The sequence below is a fragment of the Lactuca serriola genome, chromosome 5 (genome assembly GCF_051521515.1).
Source record: "Lactuca serriola cultivar US96UC23 chromosome 5, Lser_US96UC23_V15, whole genome shotgun sequence".
Taxonomy (NCBI): Eukaryota; Viridiplantae; Streptophyta; class Magnoliopsida; order Asterales; family Asteraceae; genus Lactuca; species Lactuca serriola.
Window position 1 is genome coordinate 328,943,980 of NC_136412.1, and position 15,293 is coordinate 328,959,272.

The 15,293-nt window shown below is 29.2% G+C and overlaps 1 long non-coding RNA gene across 1 annotated transcript; it reads right to left on the reverse strand.

The window, feature by feature from the left end:
* Nucleotides 1-182: 182 nt before the first annotated feature.
* On the reverse strand, nucleotides 183-12,024 carry LOC145051977 (uncharacterized). The gene is made up of 14 exons (XR_013683884.1): nucleotides 11,957-12,024; nucleotides 11,819-11,883; nucleotides 11,517-11,572; nucleotides 11,346-11,385; nucleotides 10,008-10,046; nucleotides 9,002-9,065; nucleotides 7,108-7,157; nucleotides 6,933-6,994; nucleotides 5,024-5,120; nucleotides 4,705-4,942; nucleotides 4,572-4,626; nucleotides 3,719-3,937; nucleotides 1,884-1,937; nucleotides 183-637 (listed from the first exon to the last, which is right to left on the reverse strand). It is a non-coding gene; the product is annotated as an uncharacterized LOC145051977 (long non-coding RNA).
* Nucleotides 12,025-15,293: the final 3,269 nt, after the last annotated feature.

Below are 15,293 nucleotides of genomic sequence, written 5' to 3' on the forward strand. Positions count from 1 at the left end.
GCAATAGGTTAGATTTTGAAAGTACAATATCTCAATTTAAAAAAAAAAAAAACGAAGCTATAATGCTATAATTGGTAACCACTAACCAAAAACAAACATTGTTTGTTTTTTTAAGTACAATGACTAGATAGGAAAAATAATAAAATTACAATGTCTTAACAATGAAAGTGGAATTAGGGTAAATGGATGGAGAATGTTTAAGTAAACAGCTTCTTGTTCAATAAAGTTGGTGGAAATCTCATGTTTCAAAACAAAAAGGTTATCGACCTTTTCACCCATCACTCCTACTTTCCAGCCAAAATTGATTTTTTTTGGACATATTTACCCTTGATGATCAGCAACATTATATTATTATAGTGGCCAGTACTTGCAGGAATCAATATACGTTTTTCTAAAAAAAATCATGGATTTACAGTAACAAAAGTTATAGTTTCTTCACGTTTGATCAGAGCTTGTAGGTACAAGAATATGAGGAAGCTGATGGATATGTCCTTTTTTGGAAACAATAAGACTGAATATGATCAAAAAGTATAAACAAATGGAAAGAAACAGATTTGATGAACATAAATTTGTATGTATGTTGTTTTTCACCTTGGTTGCTTCTGAAACAGAATAAACCCTAATGAATGAATGTCCCCTGTAGAATTGAAATGTATAATTAGTTTCTTTGTAATCTTACATTCAATAGACCAATTTCAATTCAAAAAATTAAATAATAAAGACAAGGAGTTTTCTAAATGAATTACAGCAAGAAGCTCTAAACATTCTTTTGGGGCTAAATGCATTACAACTTCATCTTTTCCTAAAGATAATAAATAAGCACAAGTTTTAGGAACAGAGGGGTATTTCTGGAAACACACAAACAGGGTCATAGAAATAAACATACATACTCTAATTTCATTAATAAAAAATATTTTATTTATGAAATAATAATTATATAAACATCAAACATACATACTCTAATTTCATAACCATTTAAAAAAAGTATTGACATTAAAAATGACTACTTATGGGAGGGAGATGGAGCCCAATTTTGGGCGGATCATTTTTAGAGGAAAAGGGTTAAACATATCAACTTTAATTTTTTTTCAGCGAAATTGAACGAAAAGTTGGGATTTTTAGTTTGTAAAGTGAAAAAAAAAAAGAGAGAGTAGATATCTCAAAGTATTTTTTTAGCATTTCTAGGGTTTTTTTAGGACATAATTTGTAAGAGAAGGAATAAGTTCCAGTTAAGATAAGAAAATATTTATTTTTTGGTAGAGTTAAAAAGGAAAAAAAAAAAAAGCATAAGTGAATAAGATTAGAAACCATTGGTGTCCCAGTTTTTTAACATAATACAGCAACAAACATCATACGATTTGTAGTTTACAAGTTGGCATTCTCTTCCTTCTTCAAGATGCATCTTTTTTTTATGGAAGGAGTAATGATACTAATTGAGAATCGATTGGCCCAAATACCATTAAAGAAAGAGTCCTATATGTTTTGTCTAGAAGGCCCAATAAAGGGTAAAACAGGAAAATAGCTTAAGTCGGGTCAGGATAGAAAGAAGAATAAACCTTAATTTAAATGATTGTGTTAAGATTTTAATCAATTCCTTGTGCTTTATTCCTTTAAACCCAAATTTATGTTTCACAAAAAAATATTGTAGCAACAAACATCATCTGGTTTTGGTAGAAGAAAAGGGTGATGGTTTTGTTACTTCCCTAAAAAGAAAATAAAAGAAGAATGTTGAGACAAAATCTGGCTGTAGGGGCAAATAATATAATTAGGTAAAAAAATTACAAACAACCAAAACAGATAAACTTATACATCAAAATTTATACATCGGCATCATTGTTAACATGTGATGAATGTTGTGAACATCCAAACAGATTAATTTATACCTCAACATTTGGTTGTAGAGAACATCTGAATGCAATTTGAACTTGTGTAGCAGCCTGTATGTAGGGTTGAAGTGTATGATTAGTTTCTTTGTAATCTTATATTCAATAGACCCGATTTTAATTCAAAAATTAAACAATAAAGACAAAGAGTTTTTTATGGTGGACTACAACAAGCTCTAAACATTCTTATGGGGCTAAATGCAATACAACTTCATCTTTTCCTGAAGATAATAAATAAAACACAAGTTTTAGGAACAAAGGGGTATTTCTGGAATAAAATCATCTCTAAAGAAAAATAAAGATGATTTTTTAAAAAGGGTAAAAGTGTCATTTTATTGAATAAAATCATCTCTAATTAATGTTTTCTTAAACTGTGGTTTTTGCCTGTAGACAATTATTTTAGGACGATAGGAGTAATATGGGAAATCTTGGTGTTGACCATTTATGTGAGTTTAATGACCAAGTCTTACACGATCACATACCCACAAAAAGATATTTTGAGTAGAACATGGTGATCTGATAAAACTGGTTACTCATACAAACACCTATACAATTTATTTAAACATAGCTATAATTTTTACTATAGGTTATATTAACAAACCAATAATCTTACAAAAATAACTATTCATTTATGCATACACACATATGTTTATTAGAAATATACACACATAGCTTTATACATATACACCCAGACTCATGACAGAAACTAAAGAGAAACAAAAAGACATGCATCTAAACCAAACAAACAGAGAAAAGGATAAAAAAGAACCATATTTTATATTCTTCAAATATTAAAGCATCATGCTATTTTGTAATAAGAAAAAAATAACATGTATTTTTACATGTAGCCATGTTAACATGGATTGAGCTGAAAAGATCGGTTTCAGTTGGACCCTAACAAATTCAAACCATAACTAAATCAAAAATTTTGACCAGAGTTATCATCTTATTAGTAAAGATGCAAATCAGTGGAAGAGAAATAAGAAATAGAATAAAATTGGTTACTCATACAAACACCTAGTCACCTACACCACTTATTTAAACCTACTTATCGTTTTTACAATAGCTATATATTAACAAACCAATAATTTTGCAAAAACAACTATTCATATATACATATATGCATTGCACAAATTCGTGATAGAAACTACAAAGCAACAAAAAGACATGTATCAAAACCAAACAAACAGAGAAAAGAAGAAAAAAACCATATTTTCTATTCTTCAAATATGAGATGAACCCCCTAATTTAAATATTAAAGTAGCATGTATTTTCTCATAAGAATGAAAATAACATGCTATTTTTGTCATAACAATAAAAATAGCATGTTATTTTTGTTTATTGATGGAAGCAGCATGCTATTTTTGTGACAAAAAAGAAAGCAGTTAAAACTGAAAGAAACAAAAAACAGCCAGACATCAAAACTACAAATATGGTCAAAATTCATTGTGGATTTGGTCCCCGTTCAAAGTGAAAAGACTATTTTGTCCCTTTAATTTACTTTTTTCATGCATTTATTATTAATATTGATTTACAATTTATTAAATTATAATAAAGTAATATGACATAAATAGAAAAAAAAAATATTGAAACTAGGATGCTATACAACACAAAGAAATGAAAGCAAGTTGTTATTTATTGGATTTAGCCCTAAAAATAACTTACACTAACCTTTGGTGTATAACATATTGTAGCAACAAACATCATCTAGTTTTGGTGGATGAAAAGAGCACCAATTCATGAAAGATTGATTGGCTCATATTATTGGAGATGTTTAAGTCTGTTATCATGATAACAAGAGTAGTTACAATTATATTAAACAATGAAAAAATTACCTCCTTAGTCAGGAGTTTTCCTCAGAGTATGCATTCATCAACTTCTTTTACAAGCCACACTTTCAAACATATGGTTCATTGCCACGTCAACCCTTACCTGTGTCTGAAGAGGGTAATAACGTAATTTCAAACAATTTGGTGTATTATATCCTGTATAAAAATGAACATGATCCCAAATATGACTCCATGTTGTTCCTTTAAAAACAGATAGTGTTTTATCTGAAACAAAAAGGCGAAACTTATCAGAAGAACGTAAAAGCACACAAACTTAGAAAAAAGAGTATAATACACTTTTGGTCCCTGATGAATTTGACGTGTAACATTTCTAGTCCCTATTCCATGTAAGAATAGTTGATTATTGTAATCTTGGTCCCAAAAAGATTGTCATTTTACTTTAAACAAAAATTAAAAAAATATATATTAAAACAAAAACTTTATAATCCTCAAAGAAGGACCAGAACTGAAAAAATCATCTACACTCAGGGACCAAAAATGTAATATTACTCTAAAAAGATAGATGAATCATTCATATATCATATATTGTTACTTAACTATTGTGACAGAATGATTAATATTTGATAGTGAAAATTATCTATTAAGTACGAATAGTAAAACAAAATTATCAATTAACAAGTATAAAGATATGATCCAGTAACAAAAATTACCACCTGAAAGAATGAGATGATATAAACCATACTTTCTTAATATGATTGGTTTGGCTAAAAAGGTAACATAAAGATGCTTGTTGTTTATTAGCAAAATTTTCATATATAATATTTTCATTGACAGAATTTTCATATATAACCAGAGACACAAAAGTAAACACCAGCCACTCTTTATATTGACCACTTACTTTTAACATTTCATCCCCTCTTTTTAACATTTTCCTTCCCTGATGTCCCAATTCCCTAAATAAAAGCACATTTTTTTATTTTAAATAAATAAAAGAGTTGACTAAATAACAAATATCTTTTGTAAAGAATTACCAGGTTTCCTAAATAAGTGCTGAGGGTGTTTTCCAAATATTCAACATCTTTTTTTGATTGATTCAACATCAAGTATGTTAATCCCATCAAGATAATGAATAGTCACATGTTTTAGGAACAGAGGGGTATTTCTGGAAATACACAAACAGGGTCATACACTCATAGCTATAGTTACATGTACTCCCGCATATCGTTTCCATGCTTTTGTCAGCTTGTAATCAGTGGATAGAAGGTGTACCTTTAAACATCAACAGAAAAACTAAATAAGAACATAAAAATCATCAAGTGTTTTTATAGTGTTAAGAGTAAAAACGTACACCTTGATTCTTGGAAGCATCTTCTTTTCTTTTTTTTCCACCATAAGTTGTTTATTTGGTTTCTAAAACCTTTTCTTGTTTCTGAGTAATGAATGGAATCTGTCAAAGGAATTGGAATTAAGAAGAGCAATTAATGTCATAATAATGCAAGGGGAATTGTGGTTCAAAAAATATTTTTAAAATGAATGGAATTTGTCAAAGGAATTGGAATCTGTCATGTGCATGGTTGATAGGAAATGGAAAGGATTGGATTCCATTCATTTGTTGTTTTGTGTTTAGCTTGCAAATCTTTCGAAATAATTGAAATGAAAATTATGTTAAATGACCAAAACACCCTTTGGTGAACTTTTTTAATAAAATAATAGAACTGATAATTAATGAAAAAAGATTTTATATATGAAACAGTTACTAAACATTAGAATAAAGTAATATGACATTAAAAATGACTTATGAAGAAAAATAAATAATTAATAATACAATATGAGGAAGCTATATATACAGCTAATGGAAATGTCCCCCTTTGGAAACTATAATACTGAATATGATCAAAAAGTTTAGAATTAGTATAAACAAATGGCATGAAATGGATTTGAAGAACCAAAGAACATAAATTTGTGTGTATGTTGTTTTTCACCTTGGTTGCTTCTGAAACAGAATGAACCCTAATTAACTTCAAATTCTTTTGAAGTTAAGTGCATCAGTGTAGATATCTGGTGATAAAATGTACTTCAAATATTGTAAAATAGTATATGTGGTGACCAAGGGTGTCTACACATGAAATCAAACATGGGCTTTTTCAGATTTTATGCGTTGACAAAATACTAACTGATTTTGAAATCAAGAAACTCAAAAATTTTAGGGTTATGTTATTGACTGAAATTTTTGCAGGTTTTTTCATCATTGTAGAAACAGACAGACCTTTTGTGATACTTGCTAAAAATAAGAAATGTGATACATGGATATGTTAAAGAGAAGAAAAAGAAGTATTGTTCTGATTTGACCTTATGAACAGTTACCAACAATATATTTTGTAAATGTTAGAAGTACAGAATCTAAAAATACATTCTCAAACAACCAACAAAACCCATCCAAACATCAAAAACATTATCAAATGATCAACAAAATCACAGTTAGAGACAAAGAAAATCAGAAAATTGTTCTCATTCATAACAAGTTATATAGCTATAAATGGGTAGATTATTAAAATTATAAGAAAAAAAAATTGGACGTACAAGTATAAAATTGGGTAGAGTTTTCAAAAAATAATGCCCTAATAAGAAAAAGATATGAAAGTACAATGCTATAATTGGGTAGACATCTAAAAGTATAAGGACCTAATAAAAAAATAGTTAAAAGTACAATTCCATAATTGGGTAAATTTTCAAAGTGCAATGTCTTAATAAGAAAATCTGAAAGGACAACACTGTAATACAAAGAAAAATGAAACTAGGATGTTATAAAACACAAACAAATGAAAGAAGCTTGTTATTTATAGCAATTAGCCTTAAAAATAACTTAACACTTTAGGATAATATCACACAGATTATACTCCTTAAAGTATTGAAGAAAGTTTTGTAAATTGTTACCTTTGAGTTATTAGCACCATTAAATCAGTAATCAAAATGGCAGAAATCATGAAAGATTGACTTGTGTGTTATTGGAGATGTTTAAGTCTTTCTATCATTATAACAAGACAGAGATAGAGAAAAGTCCAACACTAAACTGTGATTCAACAAAAGGACTTGAAGTTACTTGAATAATATATTTTCCAGATATTCAACATCTTTTTTTTATTGATTCAACATCAAGTATGTTAATCCCATCAAGATAATGAATAGACACAGGTTTTAGGAACAGAGGGGTATTTCTGGAAATACACAAACAGGGTCATACACTCATAGCTATACTTACATGTACTCCTGCATATCGTTTCCATGTTTTGTCAGCTTGTAATCAGTGGATAGAAGGTGTGCCTTTAAACATCAACAGAAAAACTAAATAAGAACATAAAAATCATCAAGTGTTTTTAAAGTGGAATTAAGAATAGCAATTAATGTCATAATAATGCATGGAAGTTGTCATACACCTTTATTTGGTTTCTAAAACCTTTTCTTGTTTCAGAGTAATGAATGGAATCTGTCAAAGGAATTGGAATTAAGAAGAGCAATTAATATCATAATAATGCAAGGGGACTTGTGGTTGAAAGAATAATTTTAAAATGAATGGAATTTGTCTAAGGAATTGGAATCTGTCACGTGCATGGTTGACAGGAAATAGAAAGGATTGGATTCCATTCTTTTGTTGTTTTGTGTTTAGCTTGCAAATCTTTCGAAATAATTGAAATGAAAATTATGTTAAATGACCGAAACACCCTTTGGTGAACTTTTTTAATAAAATAATAGAACTGAAAATAAATGAAAAAAGATTTTATTTATGAAACAGTTACTAAACATTAGAATAAAGTAATATGACATTAAAAATGACTTATGAAGAAAAAAAATAATTAATAATACAACAATTAATCTTCTTAATGAAGAACTAAATAATGGAATTTCGATTCTTCACTAGGAATGATAAAATCCTATAAATACAACAAGTAACTGAAGGAATCTCCATTCCATTTCCTTCAAAATTCTATGGAATCCATGAACTGTGTGTAACTTTCACACAGTATATAGTTTAGTGAAAAACATACAGATAACCTCTTTGAACCTTTCCTCTGTCACCTACTTGAATATCACACAATGAGATTTAAAAACAGAGAGGACACCACAAATACAAAAAATCATGATACAAACATAATTCCACATATTTTTGTAGCAATGACAATCAAAAAACTGTTTCAAATATGCAAAAATTACACAGTTGTTGGTTGACAAACAACACTCCAAATTCATTCTAACGTGATTTAACTGAAAACACACTACTTTATATGCAACTTTCAGTTATAACCAAAATACACTTCTGATCAGATGGAAAGCTATACTCAGATTCCTTCTGGAGGATGTAACTTAGGATGATTATTACCCAAAAAAACATCATAAAAATATTTCATTCACTTAACATTTTTTTGAGTGACAGTTTTGAAAGAAACCCTCTAAATAAACATGACATGATTGTAATTAACTTTCATCAAATGTGAATAGCTAATCTAACTAAGTATGTTTTAAATAAACAAGATATTATTTAGCCTCTTCAGCTGATGAAGTGAAACCAGATAACAGGGTGTGTACTTATATTTTGTTTCCATCTTTTCATAAAGTAAAAAGTTGAATGACTTAGGACTTTTTAACATATGTCTTATGCTTCTTATTTAGGCCATAACTTATAATCTCCATTTTGTAAACAAAAATTTCAGTTAGTGAAAAGAACAACATGTGAATTTTAACTACCGAAGAACACTTACATATTCACATGGGGCAAAAGGGCCTCCAAAAATAGTAAGAGAAAGACCATTGATTACTATATCATCTACCATCATTCCATAGCAAAGATCTATGCTCTCCAAAACCCAAGCACAAGAAAGAATCACTTAGACATGAATAATGAATTTCATATCAATAACTTTTAAACTAAGTGAACATTTAACTAAAAAAAATAGATTTAAGTCTTTGCTAAATGAGAGCATTTTCTATCAAGTCATTCAGAAAATATAACACATTATTATCCAGGTAGCACTTGATGAAAAGGAAAAAAATAGACAATCTGATATAAGCTTTTTTCGAACCCATCAGATGTTGTAACAAGGACTTGAAGTAAAGATTCAAGAACCAATCTGATAAAATTCTTATTTTCTTTGCACTCTGCAACAATGAAAAAAAATGTATTTGGTTCCTATGGCATTTGTTCCATTTTAATATATGTAACATTTTATGGCATGCCAAATATCATAAAGGAATAATTGTAGTGTTGTCTAGTTAAAATTATAAAGCTGTATTTTGTACTGTTTAAAGTTGTTAATTGCTACCACAAGAATTTACCATTTTGATCAACTTCTTTCAGCTTCTCCTTAATCAGCTTTGGCAACCAAACAATCTCAGGTATCTGTAGATTTAACAAATATATTAGAAAGATAAATTGATATGAACATGTATAAAAAGGGAATATTAGGCAGAGAGGCAATGACATAAACAAGCCCACAAAAAATCACAACATCTCTTGGAAGTATCCTCATTTGATTAAGATTTAAGCATTTGACCTTATGCCCCAAAAATCAAATTTCAATCTCTAAAATCCTGCAGTAAAAAATTATAAACACAAGTCCAATTTTTTTTTTTTTTTTTTGTAGTAGTGACAATGGAAAACTGTTTCAAATACGCAAATTATACAGTAGTTGGTCAACAATCAACACGCCAATTTCATCCTAGTGTATATTAATTGGAAGGAGACCTAACTTAACTAAACAGAATCACACAACTTTATATGCAACTTTTAGTTAGATCTAAAATACAGGTCTATTTCTAATTGAGTTAAAAATGCAAACAATAAATTATCTTTCCCTAATTGAGTCTCTAATAGCCCAATAAGTTGTTTAATATTTTAATTTGACTTGTGATTATGTACTTCTCTCTACATAATTTAATCCGATAACATTTTCACCCTCAAAATAAAGCAAATCAACTCTTTAACTTAATCAAGACATTTCATCAAACACCTAAAGTGCAAAGAAGAACAATCTACAGCTAAACAATATTTTTTTGGGGTTTTCAAAACAATTAAATTTTTACTAACAACACATCACACCACTTGCTTGACCGATAATCTTCCTCTTCTAATGGATGCTTTAGTTTTTTTGATTAGGTGACCGAATCCTGAAGAACACCAGGAAGTTGGATATGTTCAATAAATCAATGAACCTTTGAAAATTATACAAATCTACACACTATTGGTAAATATTCTAATGGTGAAATCCATAAAAACACTAAATCATTTACCATTTTACCGATTATAGTGATTACATTACACAATTACAGATAGATATATTACCTTGATCCCTTAAGTTGTTGCCCATGCTTTAATTACCTACTAATGACCAACAAGTAAGAAAATCATAAAACAAACATAAGAACATTGCTATACATGTAAAAAAATCTATCATACCATACATAAAACATTGACCAACACAATTGCACTTGGCATATGTGTTTTCAAATTCATTAAGTTAAACATTTGAAAATGCTCTTCTTGAAATGCCCTATTAGCATTTCTTCAAGTTGAAGATTGTTGTTTTTGGAAGAAAAAGCTAAAAATGCGTTGCTATTATGAATAAAAACTAAATTAATTTGTACAAATCGGTTAAAGTATGCTGTTATTTCCCACAATTTTCCTTGAAAAGTTAACATAATTTTGAGGCTTGTTGTTATCATAACCAATTTGGGTGATATCCATCATCTCTGCCTCTCTAGTTGCCATTATTCAAAAAAAAAAAGTTTAATGTTTTTTATCTGAAAATGAAAACAGAAGCATTACATAAAAACCAGCTCTCCAATTTTCAAAAAGGAAAATGATATTGTCCTTTAAACATCATATCATAGTAACTAAAAAAAAGCCTGCACAACCCATAACCTTTTAATTTTCAAAGGGACTATTAAACAATGAAAAAAGAGTACTTATATTTTGTTAAACAATGAAAAACAAATTAGCTCATCAGGAGTTTTATTAGAGTAGTAGGCATTCATCAACTTCTTTAGCTTGATGTTGTGATTCATTCCATACTACAAATGCAACAATGTTCTTGCATTAGCTTTGATTGATGACTACAAGCCACAATTTCCAACATATGTTGAATTCATTCTAGGAAAAGCAAACCACTTGGGTCCGAAGAGGGTAGTAACGTAATTTCAACCAATTTGGCATATTACATCAAACTTTAATAACTCATTTACAACTAACTTAGGGGGTGTTTGGCTTAGTTTTTAAGGGCCAAAAGTCCTTTTTGGAAAAGTTGCAAAAAGTCAGGTTTTCAGACTTTTCCAAAAAGTCGATTTTCCTTCTATCAAAAATCCAAAAGTAGGTTCTAAAATTGTTTTGCCAAACATCTTTTGGCTTCTATCTTTTTCTAAAAGATCTTTTGGCTTCTCAAAAGCTAAGCCAAACACCCCTTTACTGTCATATATGAAAATGGATATAAAGCACACAAACCTAGAAACAAGACTATAATACATTTTTGGTCCCTGATCATAGCTAATTTATGAATTTGGGTCCTTATTTGAGGTTATTGTAACATTTTACGTCCATTTTGTACTCTTTAAAATTGTCTAGTTAAAATTATAAAGTTGCATTTTGTACTCTTTAAAATTGTTAATTGCTACCAAAAGAATTTACCGTTTCGATTAACTGCTTTCTGCTTCTCCTTAATATGCACCTTTAAGAAATCAGAATATTAGAAAGATAAACTGATATGAACATGCATGCATAAAAAGGGAAAATTAAGTAAGTTCAATCCAGCTGTGTAACTTCTGATATAGAACATACATTACAAAATAGGAACATTACCATAAATAGTGAAGAGCCTTTTTACTTGATCAACTTCAAACGCCCTTTGATCCTCTCTGTGGCATATTGAGTGAGTTGGATGAATTTAGTCCTAAAAATAACTTACACTTTAAGAAAATATATGACATCAGGAAACAAGGATGATGGCCAAGTTTGTCTTTTATTTTGTTAAATACTAATCTGTGACACATAGGAGATGCATTCTTGCCTGAAAGATAATATCAGACAGACAGATTATATTCTTTATAAAGTATGGAAAGCCAAAATACAGATATTTATCATAAATTTTTGTAAATAGTAACCTTTTAAGTAATGCTTCCCTCTTCGCATTAAACAGTCTTTTCTTTCAGACCACCAGATGACTTCACTGCAATAAAACCACACACCTAACTGAGAATCAATAAGCCTAACGGATTATAAAATACATATATTTATCATACCCGTCATATAATCATGGAAAACTGCAAGTCTCCATTCCGCCATGTCATCCAACAGTTTCAAGTTGTCCTACACGAATGAAACAACAGTTTTGTCTTGATGTGATTAAGTACAATAAAATCATTATCATAAAGGCATATGTAGAAAGAACAGATTTAACTTTGATAGGCTTTAAAGACAAAGAAAAAGCCTAAGTGTACAAGAAATAGAAACCTTTGGTGTCCCGGTTGTATAACATATTGTAGCAATAAACATCATCTGGTTTTGGTTGATGAAAAGAAAAGGGTGATGGATTGGTGGTTACTTCCCTAAAAAGAATAAAACTTTGATCACAGCTTGTAGCTACAAAAATATGAGGAAGCTATATATACAGCTGATGGATATGTCCTTTTTTGGAATCAATAAGACTGAATATGATCAAAAAGTAGAAACAAATGGAATGAAATAGATTTAAAGAACATAAATTTGTATGTATGTTGTTTTTCACCTTGGTTTGCTTCTGAAATAGAATGAACCCTAATTAACTTCAAATTATTTTGAATTTAAGTGCATCAGTGTAGATATCTGGTGTCAAAATGTAATTCAAATATTGTAAAATAATATATGTAGTGACCAAGGGACACATGAAATGTGATACATGGATGTATACAGCCTTGAAAGAAATTGATTAAAAAGAATAAATAAGAAATGTGATACATTGATGTGTTAAAGAGAAGAACAAGAAGTATTGTTCTGATTTGACCTTAGGAACAGTTGCCAACAATACATTTGGTAAATGTTAAACTACAGAATCTGAAAATACATTCTCAAACAACCAACAAAACCCATCCAAACACACAAAACATTATCAAATGATCAACAAAACCACAGTTAGAGACAGAAAATCAGAAAATTGTTCTCATTCATAACAAGCTATATAGCTATAAATGGGTAGATTATTCAAAGTATAATGTCATCATAAGAAAAAAAATTGGAAGTACAGTGCTAAAATTGGGTAGAGATTTCAAAGAATAATGATCTAATAAGAAAAAGATATGAAAGTACAATGCTATAATTGGGTAGACATCTAAAAGTATAAGGACCTAATAAAAAAATAGTTAAAAGTACAATGCTATAATTGGGTAAATTTTCAAAAGCGCAATGTCTTAATAAGAAAAGCTGAAAGGACAACACTGTAATACAAAGAAAAATGAAACTAGGATGCTATAAAAACACAAACAAATGAAAGAAGGTTGTTATTTATAGCAATTAGCCCTAAAAATAACTTAACACTTTAGGATAATATCACACAGATTATACTCCTTAAAGTATTGAAGAAAGTTTTGTAAATTGTTACCTTTAAGTTATTAGCACCATTAAATCAGTAATCAAAATGGCAGAAATCATGAAAGATTGACTTGTGTGTTATTGGAGATGTTTAAGTCTTTTTATCATTATAACAAGACAGAGATAGTGAAAACTGAAAAGTCCAACACTAAACTGTGATTCAACAAAAGGACTTGAAGTTACCTGAATAATACATTTTCCAAATATTCAGCATCTTTTTTTTGATTAATTCAACATCAAGTATGTTAATCCCATCAAGGTAATGAATAGACAAAGGTTTTAGGAACAGAGGGGTATTTCTGGAAATACACAAACAGGGTCATACACTCATAGGTACTCCTCATATCGTTTCCATGCTTTGTCAGCTTGTAATCAGTGGATAGAAGGTGGTAATTTGATAAATCAATTTCAAAAGAACCCAACACAACACCCTTATTAATGAAACTAAAAGTGTACCTTTAAACATCAACAGAAAAACTAAATAAGAACATAAAAATCATCAAGTGTTTTTATAGTGTTAAGAGTAAAAACATACACCTTGATTCTCGGGGGCATCTTATTTTCCTTTTCTCCACCATAACATAAGTTCTTTATTTGGTTTCAGAAACCTTTTCTTGTTGCAGAGTATCATATGGAATCTGTCAAAGGAATTGGAATTAAAAAAAAAAATAGCAATTACTTGTGGATTATAGAATATTTTTAAAATGAATGGAATTTGTCAAAGGAATTGAAATCTGCCATGTGCATGGTTTTGACAGGAAATACAAAGGATTTGTTTCCATTCAACTGTTGTTTTGTGTTAATTTTGAAAATCTATCAAAAGAATTAAAGTGAAAATTATGTTAAACAACCAAAACACCCTTTAGTGACTTTTTTTAATAAAATAATATAGAACTTGCTATTTACTGAATAAATAAATAAGTAACAATACAACAATAGAATCCTACAAAATTCTATGGAGTCTTGAAGAACATTGGGAATTTGGTTATGTTCAATAAATGATTGTACCTTGGAATAATATTCAAGTCTACGCAGATCCCATAACCTTTTAGATGGATGTTGTGCTTCATTGCCACATCAAACCTACCAAGAAAAACATAGCACATGAGTCCAAAGAGGGTAATAACGTCTTTTCAACCAATCTAACTTACTGTCCTATATGAAAATAGACACGGTCCCCGAATATATTTCCAACTCCATGTTGTTTCTTTAAAAACAGAAAGCAGATTTCTGTATGCACGAATCGCATGGATACAAAAAAGTAAACTTTTTTCAAATAAATAAAAGAATTGACTAAAAACAAATATCTTTCGTAAAGAATTACCACGCGTACTAAATAAATGCTAAAGGCGCTTTCCATGCAAATTCAACATCTTTTCTTATTGATTCAAGATTAAGTATTTCTGGAAAAACACAAACAGGGGCATAGTGATTACTATACACCAATGAGCAACAAGTAAGAAAATCAGAAAACAAACATAAAACATTGATATACATGTAAAAAAAATCTATCCTAGCATACATAAAACATTGAACAACACAATTGCACTTTGGCATATGTGTTCTAAAATTCATCAAGTTAAAGATTTCAAATTGTTCTTCTTGAAATACCCTTGCCATCAACCAAAATAATCAAAAAGAAAACATGTATAGTTAAAGATTGATGTTTATGGAAGAAAATCTATAAATACGTTGCCATTATGAGTTCTAAAAATTCATCAAGTTAAAGATTTCAAAATGTTCTTCTTAAAATACCCTTGCCATCAACCAAAATAATCAAAAAAATAACATGTATAGTTAAAGATTGATGTTTATGGAAGAAAATCTACAAATACGTTGCCATTATGAGTAAAAATTGAAGTATTTTTGTACAAATCGGTAAAACTAAATTGTTATTTCCCTTCAAAAATTAACATACATTTTGAGGCTTGCTGTTATCTTAACTAACTCGGGTGATATCAATCATCTGATTATTCTCATATGCAACATTTTTATTCACAAAAGAGAAATGAT